The sequence below is a fragment of the Eleutherodactylus coqui genome, chromosome 12, assembly GCF_035609145.1.
Source record: "Eleutherodactylus coqui strain aEleCoq1 chromosome 12, aEleCoq1.hap1, whole genome shotgun sequence".
NCBI classification, from domain to species: Eukaryota; Metazoa; Chordata; class Amphibia; order Anura; family Eleutherodactylidae; genus Eleutherodactylus; species Eleutherodactylus coqui.
This window is the reverse complement of record NC_089848.1, coordinates 79061798-79082771: the sequence shown is the minus strand read 5'-3', so window position 1 is coordinate 79082771 and position 20974 is coordinate 79061798.

Here is a 20974-nt window from a genome sequence, read left to right as displayed (position 1 = left end):
ATGTGTTTGTGCGGTGGCAGCAGTACAGGCAATGGTTAACAAATCTTCGGAGTTGGTATTGAACTAACCCCCCCCCCCCATGACATCCGGAGCGTATACACGCAAGTGCAACCCAAGCACTTATTTCTGGCCCGTCAAATCCAGCTACAATGTGCTCTTGTCATTCTTCTCATTGTTGCTACTACCTTGAACTCGGTTACTCTCCCAATTAAGTACCCTAGTTCAAAGGGGGGGGGGGGGGGGGAGATATAGGTGATCTAGGTATTGCAGGTCAGCTATTTTTAAATTTTTTATTTTTTCTTTTTCCTTTTTACAATAAGGTTATGATCTATTTGAAATAGAATACCAGCCTGATTGTCTAGCGGTAATCGGTGCAAGGGGTTCAGAAGTGCCAATTCAGCTGGCAGAAACTGAACCGCTTGAGGTAATGTTTTAAGGGTCACGATACCTCACGCGCTTCCTTATGCTGGAAGGTCCTGAAAGCATATTGAGAATTGCGTGATGGGACCCTTGGGAGGTTGTATCAAACTTCACCTGTCCGGTGAGGCTTGTATACACCCCGGGTCTGAAAGTCATCCGACCTTATGTCGGATGGCAGCAGACCAAGCGACACCTCTCCCTGTCCTCACTCTTACGTACGCAGAGGACCAAGCTCTTAGCCCCCTTGGTCCATCAGTACCCCCTGGCACATGTCCAGGAAGATGCAGTTGCAGACACTGTCTCTTCTTTATGTTAACTTAAAGCCCTTAAGGAATGTGTCTTCCCAGCCTATACCCCCTTTTGTTCCCCGTTAAAGGGAAAGAGTTTAAAGGGCCAGCCAGACTGTCAGTATTTGTTTGCATTTATTTTCAGAGGAAAGCAGTACTGTTGGACAGTGCTGCCATAAGGGGCACAGAATAGCCCAAAACCAGTTTACCAGATGCATGAAGCTGATATTAGACGCCTGGCCAATTCCCGAGGGCACCACCCTCTTGTAATATATTGATGATTTACTTTTTTTATGTACTCCTGACCCAAATAGTTACCTCAATGTATCACTAAGCCTTTTGTGTTTCCTCCATCAAGAATAGAAAAGCTGTAAGTTTACTAATGGAAGCCATCATGTTGCCAGAACAGGTGGCCATAATAAATGTTAACTGAAAGCCCTTGTTAATAATGCATATTCTGAGTTGTTTTTGTAGATGGTACCAGGGTAATTGACGACTCCACGCTGGATATGCAGTGGTCACACAACAAGATGTCCTAAAAAGCAGAAGCTCTTCCTCCGCATGTTTCAGGACAAGAAGCGGTACTGAAGGCCCTCACTGGGGCGTGTAGAGTGGTAGAAGGTAAGATGGCAACCTTTTACACTGACTCCCGGTATGCATTTGGCATAGGTCATGATTACGGCCCAACATGGAAGGCCAGACAGCTTGTTACCTCAGCAGGACAGCCAATTAAGAATGGTGCAGCGGTGACAAAGTGGAAAGCTCACACCAATTCCTACACCGGAGAAGCAAGAGGCAACGCCATCACAAACCACACAGCGAAGGCAGTGGCCCTGAAGCCGTGGAAGAAAAGAAGAAAAGAAGAATTTGATATAAACCTTGGACTTTGACTACTTTGATATGAACTTGGACTTTGATACAAACTTTGGACTTTGCTAAAATTTTGGACATTGATATGCTAAGGACTTTACAGTTACAAGCCAGCAATGAAGAAAAAAGACAAATGGACTAAATATGGGAGCAGCAGAAATGGGACGGTCAACAGAACTTACCTACCACGGTCCCTGTGCCCTATGATGGCCCAGCTGATGCACGGAAAGACACACCTACCGGGGGTCTAGATGTCCGCCTTGAGGTCGTGTCCTCTGGCCTGCTCCGTCGCCTCCGATGCCGTCCGACATGGCGTGCCCACAAAGGTCTTTCTGACTTTATTCCTGGTGATGTCGCCTCCTGTGGCTAGAAACGCGCTGACGCCAAAATCTGCGATCTGCACTGAGCCGTCTTCACCCAGGGGGATGTTTCCAGCCTTAACATCCCTGTGGATCTGGCCATTCTTATGCAGGTACTCCAGGCCTTCCAGCACCTCCTTCAGCATGGTGGCGATGCTCGCCTCATCCAACACCCCGTTCAAAGCAGCAATGATGTCAACGCTTGAACAAGGACGGGTGGCTCCTGGGTTTTCTGTAGCTGCTGCATCATTTGTCCAATTTTGCATGATCTTTGCCATAAGCAACAGGGCAGAAGTAAATTTGCCACATAACGCTTGCCTAGACCACTCTACCCATTTCAGGGATTGCAAATTGGCTACATTCAGCTCCCACTTGTTGGGAAGTATGAATATGTGCTTGTTGTTGATTTCTTTTCAGGTTGGAGACCTACCCTGTTACCAAAGTAAATAAGCAGGTAACCGTACAGAAGCTCATGAATGAGATAATCCGCAGATATGGGGTACCGGAAGTAATTGAGTCTAACAAAGGTACAAATGTCACAGGTGAAATAATGCAATACATCATGTCTGCTTTGGGTATATTCCAGGCTTTTCCCACACCCTACCGTCCACGGAGTAGTGGCAAAGTAGATCCATGGGCAATGAAGGAAACGGGTAAATCTTGAATTGAGTGTCTTCCATTAGTTTTTCTTTTTCTCTGGAGGATACATGTCACAGTAGCCAAGTTTGGGAAATGATTCTCTTGTTAATTTTGTCATAGGTCTCTCCAAGGAATTGTCAATAACGCATTCTGTGGTCTCTGCTTCTCTCTCAGGTCCTACAGACGAGCGTCACAATCTGAAACCAGGTGGCAGGTTTGATCCACATGTGTATATATATAGATGCAATCAGAGTGCCAAGGGGGGGTGCCAGATGAGTTTAAAGCCAGGGATCAAGTTAAGGCCGGATTTGAGTCCCTGTTTGGAATAGTAACCATCAATAAGAATGTTTGTATATATATTACAACCAGCAGGGGTTCGTGAGCTATACAAGAGATGCACTTTAGGGGCTTGCTGATCAGTTGGGCCCCACGGCCACCATGGCTTTCCGGAACCGAGTGGCTCTGGATATGATGATAGCCGAGAAAGGTGGTGTTTGTAAAATGATTGGTGAAAACTTGCTGTACATATATTCCAGATAACATAGGGCCCTCAGGTAAAGTGACTATCGCAATAAAGAAATTGGCCACATTGTCAGAAGAGCTGAAGCATAATTCTGGGATAACTAACCCCTGGGATGAGTGGTTTGTATGGACCGGACAATGGAAACAATTCTTGATGCAGATAGGAATAGGGATTCTGGTTACTCTTATCATACTCCTGCTACTTTCTGCCTGTATTGTGCCCTGCATAAAACGCTCCTGTGCTAAGCTTACAGATCAGATGGTACCTGTCGCCCCCGTATACGTAGATATAGAGACCCCAGGCGATGGCTATATGCCTATAATACAACAGAGCGATTTGTCCCCTTATGGAGCTGTCTCAGCAGAAGCAGGGGTGACCACTCTAGTCTCCCAGCCATTAGAATAGAGTAGCATGTGTGTTATAGATCCCTTCTGTGTCTATTAGGTCTTCGCGTTTAGTTAGTTAGGATTAGTTGTTGGGGAAGGGATTAGCCCTTGGACAGCTGACCAACAATGATAGGTAGGGCATAGATAATAAACTAGAGATAGGGAAAGCAAACCTTACCCCGCCCAGTAGAAGTTATAAGGTATTGTTTATTTTGAGACAGTTTCTAGGGGGATTTGAGAAAGTACAGGTTCAAAAAAAATAAAGAATCTGTCTCAAAATGGCCGCTAGATACAAAATGGAGCATTATAAGATGTAAATAAGCTTGTGTGTAGTGAAACAATAATTCAAGCAGAAATAGCTTTAGAGCAGGAGATTCGTTGCAATGCGTAATGATGTGTCTCTCTGTTCTTTTTCATGAGAACCAAGTCTGGACACAGCTGTTATCAGGAAAAGTCCTCCCACACCTGCGGAGAGACTTGGACAAGGGAACTGACTGTACTACCAGGGAGGACGAGATAACGCTGAAAAGAAACAGACGCTTGAGAATATAACAGATATATTCTCACTAAACAATGCATGATTCTTAATGTTTTTCTAACCCAATGAGATTAAACCTCGTGACTAATGACGTATTGCTTTCCTGTATTAGAACTATAGTCAGTCAATAAACGCTCAGAGTACGTACGCCTTAAGCAGAGCGAGCTATATACTTGCCGTGGCTCTCTCTCCGTATCTGAGGAGAACTGGAAACCGACTCTTGTGTGGTTCTTGGCCTCCGTGCTGCAGCGGATACGAATTGATTTGGAACCCAAGACTTGAAAGGTTAATGTGACCTAGCGGTCCTTAACACTATAATACTGCCTCCTATGTACAAGAATATAACTACTATAATACTGCTCCCTAGGTACAGGAATATAGCTACTATAATACTGCTCCCTATGTACAAGACTATAACTACTATAATACTGCCTCCTATGTGCAAGACTATAACTACTATAATACTGCCCCCTATGTACAAGAATATAACTACTATAATACTGCTCCTATGTACAACAATACAACTACTATAATACTGCTCCTATGTACAACAATACAAATACTAGAATACTGCTCCTATGTACAACAATACAACTACTATAATACTGCTCTTATGTACAACAATATAACTACTATAATACTGCCCCCTATGTAGAAGAATATAACTACTGTAATACTGCCCCCTATGTACAAGAATATGCCTACTATAATACTGCTCCCTATGTACAAGAATATAAATATGAAACTACTATAATACTGCCCCTATATACAAGAATATAACTACTATAATACTGCTCTCCTATGTACAAGAATATACCTACTTTAATACTGCTCCCTATGTACAAGAATATAAATATGAAACTACCATAATACTGCCCCCTATGTACAAGAATATAACTACTATAATACTGCTCCCTATGTACAAGAATATAACTGCTATAGTACTGCCCCCTTATGTACAAGGATATAACTACTATAATACTGCCTCCTATGTATAAGAATATAACTACTATAATATTGCTCCCTATGTACAGGAATATAGCTACTATAATACTGCTCCCTATGTACAAGACTATAACTAGTATAATACTGCCTCCTATGTGCAAGAATATAACTACTATAATACTGCCCCCTATGTACAAGAATATAACTACTATAATACTGCTCCTATGTACAACAATGCAACTACTATAATACTGCTCCTATGTACAACAATACAACTGTTACCATACAGTGCGGCACGGGGTCCCGCGGTCGGCGCGCGTCGCTCCGGCGTCGGCTCCAGCAGCCTGGAGCCCTGTGTTGAGGTCATCCCAGCAGCTTGGATTGGCCAGTGGGCGGCGGCGTGGGCGTGCCCGCCCGTAGGGTGCCGTCCGCACTCCTCTGTGCTTCTTATACAGCAGTGGGTGGAGTTGCCTCCTCCCACTCTCCGCCCCTGGGCGGAACCTTGTGGTTAAAAGACTGGCAGTGATCTGAGCTCACTGCCAGTTATTGGTTCTGCATGCACCTAGCCAGTCTGTCTGCGGTTCTCCTCAGCCAGTCCCTAGTTGTCGGTCAGCTCCCTCTGGTCCCCTATTACTCAGTCTGTTTTTGTTGGTTCTGTTTGCCTCTAATCTGGTCTGGCCCAGTCAGCACTAGTTGCTATCCAGCACCCTGCTAGTTTGCCTGTGAGTTCCATCTCCAGCCTTGTAAGTTTTGTTGGTCTGATTCATCTGCCTCCTCTGTCGGCACTCTGTTCCCCCCATTAGGTAGTTTCCTGCTTGTCAGCCGCCAGGTCCCTAGCCAGGGCAGGGACCGCCGTCCAGTTGTCCGCCAGGGCCGAGGCAAGTAGGCAGGGACAGTGGGGTGCGGGAAGATCAGGGCATCCGACTTGGCGCTTGGGGGGCAGAGTGCCGTAACAACAACTACTATAATACTGCTCTTATGTACAACAATATAACTACTATAATAGTGCTCCCTATGTACAACAATACAACTACTATAATAGTGCTCCCTATGTACAAGACTATAACTACTATAATACTGTCTCCTATGTGCAAGAATATAACTACTATAATACTGCCTCCTATGTACAAGAATATAACTACTGTAATACTGTCCCCTATGTACAAGAATATAACTACTATAATACTGCTCTTATGTACAAGAATATAACTACTATATTACTGCCTCCTATGTACAAGAATATAACTACTATAATACTGCCCCTATGTACAAGAATATAACTACTATAATACTGCCTCCTATGTACAAGAATATAACTACGGTACTATAATACTGCTCCGTATATACAAGAATATAACTACCAAAATACTGCCCCCTATGTACAAGAATTTAACCACTCCAATTCTACCCTTTATGTACAAGAATATAATTACTATAATACTGCCTCCTATGTATAAGAATATAACTACTATAATACTGCCCCCCCTATGTACAAGAATGTATCTACTATAATACTGCCCACTATGTACAACAAAATAACTACTATAATACTGCTCCCTATGTACAAGAATATAACTACTATAATACTGCCCCCTATGTATAAGAATATAACTACTATAATACTGCCCCCTATGTACAAGAATATAACTACTATAATACTGCCCCTCTATGTACAAGAATATAACTACTATGATACTGCCCCCTATGTATAAGAATATAACTACTATAATACTGCCTCCTATGTACAAGAATATAACTACTATAATACTGCCCCCTATGTACAAGAATATAACTACTATAATACTGCTCCCTATGTACAAGAATATAAATACTATAATACTGCCCCCTTGTACAAGAATATAACTACTATAATACTACCCCCTTTGTACAAGAATATAACTACTATAATACTGCCCCTATGTACAAGAATATAACTACTATAATACTGCCCCCTATGTATAAGAATATAACTACTATAATACTCTCTATGTAATAGAATATAACTACTATAATACTGCCCCCTATGTATAAGAATATAGTTCCAAAGTATAGGTGAGCATAGGAGAAGAGAAACAACTGGTGTTAGGTGCACTCCAACAATTAGGAGAACGGGAGCGTCAGTGGCAAGGGGTTTCTGCACTAGACTAGCCGCTTCATCCTGAAGACAGTTATATGTGAATTTCAGTAGGGGAGGTCTTGCAAGGCCTGAACATTATGTGTGGGGAGGTGTGAAGGGGACTAGTTATTGACAGCCTTGTATGTCAGTGATAATACCTTGAACTAGATTCTCTAGCGATAGGTAACCAGTGAAGGGATTGGCAGAAGGAAGACTCATGGGAGTAATTAGGGTGAGAGGTGAATATACCCAGCAGCAAAGCTGAAGATGGATTGGAGGCTGCAGTGTTGCCATAGTATGGAGAGGAGTTGATAAGGCAATGCACTAGCATTTTTGTTGACTAGGGCTTGAAGAAAGATTGTTTCTGAGGAATGTTTTTGAGCTGGAGGTGGCAGGAGTTGGCCAGGGCATGTTTGTGCAGCTTAAAGAAGAGGGCAGAGTCAAATGTAACACTGAGATGAATTCATGAATGGGTGAGTGCTACCTCCGATTGGCTGAGCACTGTAACCAATCAGAGGCAGTGCTCAGCTGTCATTCAATAGCTTAGAGCTGCCTCTGATTGGTTACAGTGCTCAGCCAATCAAAGGCAGCCCATTCAGCAGGCGGGGATTTTAAATCCCCGCCGGCTGAATACTCCTCAGAGCAGTGCAGGAGAAGAGCCGGTTGGACGCCGCTGAGCAACGGCTGCTGCAGAGAGGTGAGTATAGATTTTTGTTTTTTTACACATTTCCGGATTGATTTTCAGGGAAGGGCTTATATTTGAAGCCCTTCCCCGAAAATCACTGCAGCACTTGCCGGCAGCCCTTTGCTTTCAATGGAGCTGGCTGTATTGCCGTCTCCATTGAATTCAATGGGAAAACATTGCGCTCCTCTGCAGCTGTGGCACAGCTGTGACAGCTGCAGCAGGGGATAGCAGGCAGTGCTCTTTTTGAGCATCAAAACGCCCATGTGACTGAGCCCTCTTGAGCAGATAAACGCTGCTAGCAGTGGTTTTTCCGCCGTGCCGCCCGCTTAGGTCACACGAATTTTTGAACGCATCAGTTATGTGTTCAAAAATTTGTGCGTCAAAATGCCCGTGTGACTGAGCTCTAACAGAGAGAGGGCGAGGTGAGGAAGTTGTGTGTGAGTGGCAGAGGTTGCAAGGAGATCTAGGAAAAGGCTAATTTTGTGATGCCAAAGCAGAAGGGAGTTTTTAGTAGCAGGGAGTTGTCTACCGTGGTTGGCACTGCATGTGGGTATTTGTAACTGGCACAGTATAAGGAACATTTTGACTGATACTTTTGGGAATATTTGTTACTGACAAATATTAGGGTAATTTGGCTCTGTCATTTTATGGAGGTATTTGTGACCAGTACATTTTGAAGGCCATGCTAACTACCACTGGTTGGGCATATTTTTGGTTGGCGCTGCATGAGGAGCATTGTAATTGAAACTGTATGGATATATAAGTGACTGGCACTAGTTGGGAAGCATTGTGACTGAAACTTGACCAGCACGGCATGAGGAACATTGTGGCACTGAAACAAGTCATTTAGAACAACTCCTTTCTCCTCTAAAGGAGGTTCTAAAGCAGCCAAATAATAAAGAATAAGGGACCCTCTACGGCAAATATGAAGAACGTGACCTGTGCAAACTCACAGATCTCCTTGGAGATGTCTAGTGGGGACATTATCCCATATATTATGCATTAAGACCATAACTAAGAGTCCTTGACGTTGTTGAACTTTCTTTCCCCCTTTTATATGGAACAGTGGAACGTTCTGTATACTCCGCACTAATGAGGGTCTACCGGGATGCCTGGTGGGTTACATAAGGTTTCTCAATCCCCAGATTGCTTGGTCCAAAATAACAGAATGAATGTTAAATTCCTTTTGAGGTATGAATCAAGACTATCAGAAGGAGAGTTCTTTTATCTCGGCACTCTCATGGGTCATGTGTCCAATAGATTAAAGACTGTGAGATTAGGAAAATGTAAAAATTACAGTAATTAAAACAAAAGGAAAATTCAGCATTTTTGTGAACAAGCGGAAAACAGCCGGATAACTGTGACATCACTCGAATTCTTCTTTACAATTAGATCAACATCTTAATTTATTGCCTTGAATCATTATTATTACTACAGAAAAATCTCTTAAGCCGGCATGAATGAACTAGAGCTGCCAGATTATGAGAAGTTTTAAATATGTACTCAGTGCTCTTATTGTCTTTACAACCCTTATGACTAAAACTCACATGATTCCCATGATGCTGACAATACTGTCTTTAGCACTTGACAGCCTTGCAAAGTCCTTGTATGTAGCACAGTTACAAACCTCACAAGTAGAGATGAGCGAGCACGCTCGGATGAGGCAGTTACTCGAGCGAGCAGCGCTCTTCTTGAGGAACTGCATTCTCGTCCGAGCAGGCTTGGGGAGGCAGCGGGTGGTAGCGGGGGGGAGAGAGAAATCTCTCTCACTCTCCCCCTTCCCGCTCACCCCTGCTCCCGCACCCCCGGCGCCCTCCCCGAGCCTGCTCGGACGAGAATGTAGTTACTTGAGAAGAACGATGCTCGCTTGAGTAACTGCCTTATCCGAGTGTGCTCGCTCATCTCTAGTCACAAATAGAGATGAGTGAACTTTTGAAAATTATGGTGCGGTTCACCGAATTTAATCAAAAAGTTGGACTGGAAGTTTATAAAGACCCTTACAACTACTATTGAAGACTCTCATTGAACCCTGAAACAACAGTGGTGACTTTTCAATGCATGTGGCTCAGGGGGAAGGAGTAGTAGTGGCGGTGGCGGCTCTTCCATGAATGTGGCTCAGTGGTTCTAGGTTCAAGTCTGACCAAAGCAACATCTGTAAGGAATTGGAAAACTGAGCTACATCTATTGAAGGAGCATTACCCCCCACTGCCCCGTCAAAGCTCTTAGACAGTGCTCCATAGTTGCCTTTATGAGCCTCTGGTTTGACAGAAACGAACCACCTGAGGTTCGGATTCTCAACAAACCAAGTTTTTATCAAAGTTTGACCTGAAATCGGGTTTTGCAGGTTTGATTTGCTCACCTCTACTCACAAAAGTCCTCGACCCCAGCATTCACCCCACAAGAATAGTACAGAAGAAAAAAAGGGAAGGAATTTTGGCTTCTACCTCATTGGGGCTTTTTTTGCCTTTCTCTGGATCAACATTGGGGTAATAAGTTGATCTGGATGGACAAATGTCTTTTTTCAGCCAAACATACTATGTTGTCAGGGCGCATGATACTGTAAAAGGTGTGGGGGGTTTATGGGCATGGTTGTGCATGCGGAGCGCATATATTTGTGCAACATCTCGAAGACACAGTCATTACCTTCATGAGGGTGTATGAAAAAAGAATCACATTACACTTAGATGTAAATGCAAGTTTCATCCAAGTGCGATTTTTTTTTCCCCCCCCTTTCCCCTATTGGTACGATATGCGTTTTTCACACTTTCAAAAAATTGTGCATGAAAATCGCCTGTACCGTAATGCGATATGTTTTTTTCTCAAAACTCATTGCTTTCAGACATAGATTGCATGTTTGCAAGCACAATATAAATCCGAGTTTCCCTGACTGATATTTGGGGTCACCTGTGTGAATGCACGCTTATTAAGTGAAATAATAGTCTTCTAGTAAATACAGTTTATGTACATATTAATGCCAATCAGTCCACAGAATTTATACTGCCATACAGTCCACATACAGTAGATACCGCTGCCATACATAAATACTGCTAGAGTGTCCTACTATGACAGTGCCATCAGGATTCCTCCATTAACCCCTTTAGTGGCACTCCCGGAAAATCTCCTAAAAATCAGGGTTGAAATGTGATGAAGACTACCTAAACCTGCCACTGAAGGGGTTAATAGCACCAGCTATAGCCAGCAGTGCTCCCATAAATAGTGCAGAACATTCTGACCCATAAACTCCCCAGAGTATAGTTTATGGAGCTGTGCGGTGTTTGTGGAGCTGTTGAGCAAACAAATAACTGATAATTACTAACTTTTACTGGAAAAGTTAGAGTGAGAACAATATGCTGACTCTCCACTGGATACATTGTATCTGTCGCTAGGAAAATCATTACTGGAAATCCAGAGCATGTTCGGCCTCCGCTAGCAGTGTGAGACCAATTTTCACTTCTCACATTCTGACAGAGGTTGCATCTGTGTATGGTTATGTAAATTTGCATCCTCATTAGGATAATTAAAGAGCAGATGTTAAGTGGCCTGAAGTCTGAGCTGTAGAATAAACATGTTCAACGCAACTTCTGTCCTCAAAAGGTGATCAGCGGCTTAGGGAAAAAGCAATGAGCTTCACCAGTCTAATTAGGGATGAAACTGAACAGAACTAATAGGAACCTGGTAAATATGTGCCCCCCGTCCTCAGATCCGTGATTAATTCATCCACTAATATTTCAGTATTCTTGCATACAGTATATGAAGTATGGATGTTATCAGGGCCAACTGTAGCCTAGGAGAAAAGTATAAATGCCTGTCTGTGGTCATACCCTTAAAGGTGTTGTCTCGCGGCAAACATCAAAATTTTACATTACCCCATTTCCCCTGTCACCCCCCTTTAAAATAGCAATTTAAAGCGGTTTTTAAGCCGCTTGCTACTCACCGATCCAACGAAATATGAACTTTAAAAAATCTTCTGCCTAAGATGGCCGCGGGTCCTTTCCCAGGGATGCACTGCTGCTTTCTCCCATGGTGCACCGCGGGTCTTCTCCCATGGTGCACCATGGGCTCTGTGCGTTCCATTGCCGATTCCAGCCTCCTGATTGGCTGGAATCGGCACAGGTGACGGGGGGTGGAGCTACGCGATGACGCGTAGAAGGGGGCGGAACCAGAACACCGCTCGTGCCGGACCGAAGAGAAGCCAGAAGACCCTTCTGTGCAAGCGCGTCTAAAAACGCCAGAAGACAGCAGAATTAGACGGATTCATGGAGACGGGGACGCCAGCAACGGAGCAGGTAAGTGAATAACTTCTGTATGGCTCATATTTAATGCATGATGTATATTACAAAGTGCATTAATATGGCCATACAGAAGTGTATAACCCCACTTGCTGCCGCGAGACAACCCCTTTAAAATGTATAGTACCAGTCTTATAGTAATGACCATAATTAAGCCTGCAATAGCATCCTCATTAGTGATGAGCGAGTATACTCGCTAAAGGCAATTGCTCGAGCAAGCATTGCCTTTATCGAGTACCTGCCTGCTCGAGACGAAGGGTTTGCGTGCCGGCGCGGGGGAGCGGTGAGTAGCGGTAGTCAGCAGGAGGGAGCAGGGGGGAGAGAGGGAGAGAGAGATCTCCCCTCCGTTCCGTCCCACTCTCCCCCGCAGCTCCCTGCCCGCCGCTGGCACCCGAACCTTTCGTCTCGAGCGGGCAGGTACTCGCTAAAGGCAATGCTCTCTCTCGAGCAATTGCCTTTAGCGAGTAAACTCGCTCATCTCTAATCCTCATCAAAGTCCAAACAGTACTAGAAGGATTGTAGGTCCCGTAGTGTTAATCTCATAAGGCCCCTTTATACAGAGCGATTCGATTATCAGATTCATTTGCATATCATTCATTGTTTGGTTTATGCAGGTATAAAGACCTGCCGATAGTCGGCCCGGGTAAACAGGCAGTCATAGTTGTTCATCTATGGACAACTGCCTGTTTACTATGAATTGAGGTAGGCGTCTGAAGGAGATCATAACGCACTTCGCCACCATTTAGTGAGTGATTATTGCTCCTATGTGAAAGCGCAGGGCTGATGATTTTGGGACAACTGTCGGATGCTTAAACACTCCACAGTTGCCCTCTGTAAAAGGGCCCATAGTTGTCTCCACTGTATGGATTAAGATTGGGGGATAATAGACTGAACTGGATGGATATATGTCTTTGTGAGCCTTGTTTACTATGTTACTATGTTACTATGTATCAGACTCTTTGTAGTGCCTCCTGTCAGGGCCTACGTAATTAAAATTTCTCCACTTAATTATAGTGCTCCTCTTTGTCCCCACTTAATTATAGTATATTCTCTGTAATCACACTGTTACAATGCCACTCTGTTGCAACACTGTTATAGCATTTCCTCTGTGGCCCCACTGTTATAGTGCCCCCACTATGGCCCCACTTAATTATGATCCCCCTCCTGTGTTCTCACTTAATTATAGTGCTCCCTCAGTAGCCCCATGTTAATATAATATTCTCTCTGTGGCCCCAACTATAGTGCCCCTCTGTTGCATGTTGCACCACTGTTATAGCATTTCGTCTGTGGCCCCACTATGTTATAGTGCCCCCACTATGGCCCCACTTAATTATGATCCCCCTCCTGTGTTCTCACTTAATTATAGTGCTCCCTCAGTAGCCCCATGTTAATATAATATTCTCTCTGTGGCCCCAACTATAGTGCCCCTCTGTTGCATGTTGCACCACTGTTATAGCATTTCCTCTGTGGCCCCACTATGTTATAGTGCCCCCACTATGGCGCCTCTTAATTCCCTTCTGTGTTCCATCTTAATTATAATCTCCCTCCTGTGTTCCAACTTTATTATAGTGCCCCCTCAGTAGCCCCATGTTAAAATAATATTCTCTCTGTGGCCCCACTTATAGTGCTCTCTCTGTGACCCCACTGAATTATAGAATCCCTCCTGCTGCCCCACTATTTTATAATGCCCCCTCTAGGGCCCCCACTATGTTATAGTGTCTCCCATCTCTGACACCACTAAATTGTGCTCTCTGCTGAGACCCCATTTTCCCACCTCTTTGAATTATCAGAAGTCCATTGTCTTTCTTCATTCTCACAAAGAAACTTTGTAGCCACACCTCATGCTCTATATGCAGACAAGTCCTCTACTCTAGAACTAAGCAGGGTGTGTCTGGAGCTGGAAGATGGACTTCTGCTAATTGACTGAGGTGGGAGAGCAGGACCCAGCGGGACACATTTACTACTAAAAGTTAGACAGTGCAAACTCAGTCTTAAAATATGCCACTTCATCACAGCTGGATGGTAAATCTGTTTATACTAACTATTAGTTGGCTTGATTTAAACTAAAAATAGCTCTTAAAATTTGGTGCAATTTGATGTCATTTTTGGTGCAATGTAGGCCACGCCTTCTTCATGGATGAGTCAGAAAAACTACCCAAAAGTCTCTAAAAATAAATAGCAAATTTGAAGCAAAGCAAATAAAACAGTTTTCTGGTACAATTGTGTTTCATTTTGAATAGTAAATCTGCTCCACAATGTTCAAAGCTGGACAAGATGGAGGAGTCTCCGTACAGAGTGGTGCTGTCTGGTTGAAAAGTCACCCTGTGAGGGCGAAAAAAGAAAATGGACTTCTGCTAATTCCCAGAGGTGGGTAAGTGTGGGCCCAGTAGAGGGGCCATAGAAGGGGGAATATGACAGTAAGACCACAGAAGAGACATTATAATATAGTAGGGTCACAGAGGGGACACTATAATTAAATGAGGGCACAGAGAGGGGAACGTTAATTTAGTGTTGCCACAGAATGGGAGCTATAATCAAGTAGGATGACAGAGGTGTAGGGCACTGCAACAGTATGGCCACAAAGGGGACACTATAATTAAAGTGGGGTCACAGTGGGGTCGCGTCTTCCCGCTTTTTCTTTTTAAGTTGAATATGTAATGGCAGGGTTTATTTAATAAAGGAAAGCATATCCTTTTTAGAGAACTACCTGCTCCATTTTCCTTTTAGAGATATTTTATGTTACTATGTTGCCCCTTGGGCCTAGACGGTGAAGTCGGTCTCTCATCTGGCTGAAGTTAAAGGATTGTGCAGGAGCAGACATTCATGTGGGAAGCAGCCACCACAGCAAGTATATGAACTCTATCCTGAGGATAGGCCAACAATTGCTTATAAATGAACAACCCCTCAATCAAAATTCTGACCAGAGCCTAAAGGCCCATTTACACGCAACAATTATTGCTCAAAATTCACTCAAAAGCCATCATTTGAGCGATAATCGTTGTGTGTAAATGCTCCCATCTTTCACTCTTCGGCTGAACAATGATTTTTAGGTGAGCATAAAATCCATCATCCAGCCGGAGAGAAGATAACACAGACCGCATACTCTGTTTGCTGTCCATGGTGCTGTATTCTCTTTGGGGGTGCTGATTAAATTGTATTGTGCTTTCAGCCCTGCAGCAGAACAAAGAAGTTGAATGCAGAGAACAGACCACCTGCTGTTCTCTGCATAGAGCTCTAGAGGCTCATTTACATGCAAATGAAGGTGATAAACTGCTAATGAACATTAGTGTCCATTAGCAGTTCATGCAAAACAATTGTTCGAAACCTATCTTTTGAACGATTATCTTTGCGTATAAATAGACCTTAAGTCTTAAAATAACTGAAGCCTCAGACCAGATCCTAAAATGTATTCAAACTCAAGACAAGTCCTCTCAATTAATCAAACTATAAAAGACCCCTAAATTAGTTTAGACCTAAGAATTAGCAAAGTTTAACTTGATAAAATTACTTGTTGCAGAAAGTTATCTTAAGCCAATGTGAAGCTATTGTTCACTTATCTAACCTGAGTCAAGTTAAATTACATCTGTAGCATCATATGTTAAGGGCTCTTTTACATGGAATGATTCACGCTGGTTCACATGAACGATAATTGTTCAGTGTAAACGCTGCCAGCGAGTGAACAACAAACAATAATTAGTTCGCTTATCGTTCATCTTCAGTTCCTGCAGGCATATAAATCAAATGACAATCAGCCTATCTAAACAGGCAATCATTCACCTATGAATGATGGTCTGTTTGCTGTGCATGGAGAAGGATGGACGTGATTCCCCTCCCTCTCCACCTCCATTCACTTAGCGCTCATCTCTCCTGTCTGAAAGCACAGGAGTGATTATCGCTGGGACAACTGTTAAGGTTAAGTGCCCAACAATCATCCTGCATAAAAGGACCCTAACAACAAACTCCAAAATGAATTCATACCACAGACAAAAGTAACCCCATAATTGCTTTCCTAACATTTCCTCTAAATACCTTGGGCAAGGCACTGTGACTTGTTGGTACTCCCTTTCGTGGTTTTCGTTTAGGAGCAGGGCAACCCGCTGGGCTAAATCGTATGCACTACATGTATCAGTTGGTCTGACACACTGTGCATGCCTTATCTACCGTATGTGCAGGGATAATACTAAGCAGCCACTCCCCCCCAATATTGTGGTAGGTATGTGAGTGGTTGTTGATCAGTATTCTGTACTTGTACAATGCTCCTCCATATAGCTATATATGCCTGTCTAAATTCTGCTGGGAAGCGGTGTTTGTACCTGCCCTTGTACAACCCCAATTCCAAAAAAGTTGAGACGCTGTATAAAATGTAAATGAGTGTTAAAAAAAAGGAATGCAATAATTTGTAAATCTCATGTAACTATACTTATTTACAATAGAACACATACTGTGTTTCCCTCCGAAAATAAGACACTGTCTTATATTATTTTTTCCCTCAAAAGAGGCGCAGTGTCTTATTTTTTGGGGGTGTCTTATACTTACCCAGCTGCCGGTGTCTGTGTCCCTTGCGCTGGTCCCCACGCTGCTGCAGTTATCAGTGCTGACAGGATTCTCTTCTCCTGGTAACGGGGTTTTGAATACCCCGCCTCCGGTAACTGCTATGATTTCATCGAGCACCAGCCAATCGGAGCCGGTCCTTGATGAACCAATCACAGCCATTCAGTGATGTCATTCACTGAATGGCTGTGAATGATTGAGTGCCAGCTTTGATTGGTTGGCGCTCGATCCAATAACAATGCTCTCTTACCAGAGCGGGGTATTCAAAGCCCCGTCATCAGAAGAGAATCCTATCAACGCTGAGGACTGCAGCCTGCCACAGCGCCGGAGAGCAGCGCAAGGGACACAGATGCTGGCGGCTAGGTGAGTATTGCTTTTTTCTTAACCTAGCATAGCTAGGGCTTATTTTGGGGGGAGGGCATTTCCTTTACAGAAAACTAACACAATTTTTAGTGCCAGGGTTTCTTTAAGGGGGCCTGGAGAGGCGCTCCATCTGCATATAGGAGAAGCGGATTGCTTTGGAAGCGCTGGTGGCAGTGCAGTCCCGGCGCTGTAGTGAAAGTTAATGTGATGAGGGGGGCCCGGTTGCAATTGCGACCCCTACGAACTCTACAGCTATGCCACTATGTAGTAGTTGTTTATCAGTATGATGCAATGATCCTCCATATATCGTTCTGCCTGTCTACATGCTGTTTTTAAGGGCTCCCACACTTGTGTTTTTTTCTTAACTCAGATGTCAATGGGACTATATAATGTTAAAAACGCGTCGCACAAAAATCGCAAAGCACAAACTTGCGTTGCGTTTTTAACATTAGAAAGTCCTATTGACATTTGCGTTAAAAAAAAAAAAAAGTGTTAAAAAAAACACAAGTGTGTGAGAGCCCTAAGTGGTGTTTGTACCTGTCCTTGCATATCTTTGTATTATTATATAGGTAAATATGGTGCCGGCAGTAATATTTGCTCCCTCCTCACCCAGTATTGTGGCAGATGCTCTGCCCACTAGCTATACTCTGTTTCAGCATCAGCTAACATAATCAATTGTCTTTGTCATACAAATTGGCGCAGAAAGAAACTTACAAACACTTTTTCGGAGACCTTGAATTCCCAGTGAATGTGTGTCACCCACATCCCAGCTGGTGTAATGAGGCTTTGAAGTGCGCGATGCTCTGCACGTATTTCCATAACTGTATATTTCTGTTGCAGGAGCAGCGAACAATCTAAATTATTACTGTGATTAATGCAAATCTATGCCACGTCCAACCTTGTTAGATAAGATCTGAAGAATATCTTACACAAAGTAACACCATAAATCCTCCGCTCAGCCGAAGGGACCGGCGCTGTGATCGTAATTGTTATAGAGTTGCGGCTCTTATCTCGTTTGGTCAAAGCCAAATTAAAAGTTGTTAAAGGTTCATGAAAGATTTGACATTTTGACTGCTAGTTGGAAATCATTGATAAATGACTGCATCACTCCTCCGGTTAGGTACCTGCAGATAGGCATGGACCGACCAATCAGATTCTTTATTTAAAGGGCAATATCAGTCACTTGTGATATTCACATGACGGATACAGGGATTGATCCTACGTTATGGGGTAAAGACATTTTATTAAATACATTTTGCATTATCCCTTTTATGCTACACTTCTAAGGTTTTTCCCATCATGCTCCAGGATAGAGCTCAAATCTCATATTCTTTTTATGGCAGGAGGAGGTTTCGTCTGTGCTCACTGTCACCCCCTGCTGCTGAGTACTGTGTTTTGGAAGGGCACCAGTTCCAGTTCATGCACTCAAACTAATGCAAACGATAGGTCTTTGTTAAAAGCGACCCTCCAGTCCTGGACAAACAAAGATGGCTGCACCGCTTCTCTGACTACCTGATGCACACATCAGTATGCATTATTAATCTAAGACACTACATGCTGCTTGGATTGGTCATTGCTACCCATATGAGCAGCACTGACCACTTACTGATATACTGATACACGAGGGCAGGTAGAAACACCCAATCCCTTAACATGCAGACAACCATACTGCTATATGGAAGAGCCAACGCAAAGATACAAGGTACAGATGAACAACCACTCACACACCTTCCCTATTAAGGGGGGACTGCTTAGTACTATTCTTGCACAAAAAGAAGGCATATGCAGGGTGTGGGGCCACATTGTACATGTAGTGCATCATGCAGGATTACAACCTATTAATGACACCATATTTTAATCCAGTGGGCTGCCCTGTATCTCATAGGTGAACCACACTGGCACCTTGGGCTACCCCAGCATTCAAAGCTGCACTGCATGTTATTGATAAATACCAATAAATACGAGGTATTGATTAGCATTTTGGCCAAAATATTCAAGCTCACAGCCCAACGTCAAGGGTCCGCATTTACTTGTGAGTCCCTACAATAAATCAATAAAAAGGGAAATATAAACAGACAAAAAAAAAAAAAATCACAGAATCTCAATATAAGGAAGGAGTGTGAGTGATTGTTCATCAGTACCTGCACCTGTGCTATTGCTCCTCCATTTAGCAGTTTGGCTTTGTGCATGTTAACCCCTTAGTGACCGGGCTTTTTTGCTTTTTTTCCATTTTTGTTTTTTCCTACTCCCTTTTAAAAAATCGTAGCTCTTTTATTTATCCATCAAAGTCGCTGTATGAGGGCTTGTTTTTTGCGGGACAAGTTGTATTTTTCAATGGCACTATTTATTGTACCATATAATGTACTGAAAAACTTTTTAAAAATTCTTAGCGGAGAGAAATGGAAAAAAAACCGACATTCCACCATCTTTCAGTGCGTCCTGTTTCTACGACGCACAAACTGCAACAAAAACGACCTGATATTTTTATTCTATGGGTCAGTACGATTGCTACGATACCAAACTTGCATAGTATTTTTTTTGCTGTAGTACTTGTATTTTTTTTTTAAGATATTAAATTTTTTTCAATTATTTTCTGCGGTCATTTTGTGCGCGCGATAACTTTTTTATTTTTCCGTCGACGTAGTTGAGCCAGGGCTCATTTTTTGCGGGATGGCCTGTAGTTTCCGATAGTATCAATTTGGAATACATACGACTTTTTGATCGCTTTTTATTGCGTTTTTTCTGGGAGACAGGGTAACTAAAAAAATGCATTTCTGGCATTCTTTATTTTTTTTTTCAGACAACGTTCACCGTGAAGAAAAAATAATGCACTACTTTGATAGATCGGACTTTTACGGACGCGGCAATATCAAAGACATATTTTTATTTTATGATTTAGATTTTTTAATAATAGATATGGCAAAAGGGGGTGATTTAAACTTTTATAACTTTTTTTTTTTACAATTTAAAAAACTTTATTGATCTTTTTTTTTACTTTACTTTGAAGTCCCCCTGGGGGACTTTAACATGCGATGCTTTGATCACTCCTGCAGTATGACGTAATGCTATAGCATTACGTCATACTGCTTTTTTACAGGCAGTCTTTCAAGCAACCCTGTGTGGATGGCTTGATAGGCAGTCTGCTAAGGCAGCCCTGGGGCCATTCATTAGGCCCCCGGCTGCCATGACACCTGCACGGATCCCCCGATCTCACCGCGGGGGGGCCGTGCGGGACCCCCAAACAGCGTTCGGGGGATTTAAATGCCGCTGTCAGAATTGACAGCGGCATTTAAAGGGTTAATAGCCGCGCTCGGCCGAATGGCCGAGCGCGGCTATTGCCCGCGGGTGTCAGCTGTAATAAACAGCTGACACCCGCACTGTATGGAGGGAGATAGCGGCGCTACCTCCCTCCATACACGTCCTGCAGCAGCAGGACGTAAAAACACTATGGCCCGGTCGTTAAGGGGTTAAGGGATGTGATGTTTTTACCTGCCCTCTTATATCATTATATAAGTAAATATTTGCTGTATTACTCTTTTTGGTTTTATTATTACATGATAATTCCAGTGGAATTATTAAAGCACTACAAAAATCACTAGCTCTTCCTATGACTTTCTTTAATCTCTCTCTCTGATCCTGTCTATGAACACCAGACACCACTGTCCCTTACTCAGCCTTCAGCTCTACTGACAACCCTGACTGAAATACTATTCCTGATATTGTGAAGTCACTAGAGCCCAAACAATAGGCTGAGCAAAACTATGTAAACCAAGGCAGACATACAAAAACTAGAAAACAAAGATATAGACTAGAAAGTCAAAGAGCAGTATACACTGACAAGACAAACTAGATGCGACTGGACACAGAACTAGGTACTAGGAACTAGAACAAGGAATGCTGGATAAATATGTCACAGCTATCAAACCACATAGACTGCTACAGCCAAACAATATTTAAAGGGAGCCTAACCAGTAGTCACTGGTCCGAATTAGGTAGACTGATC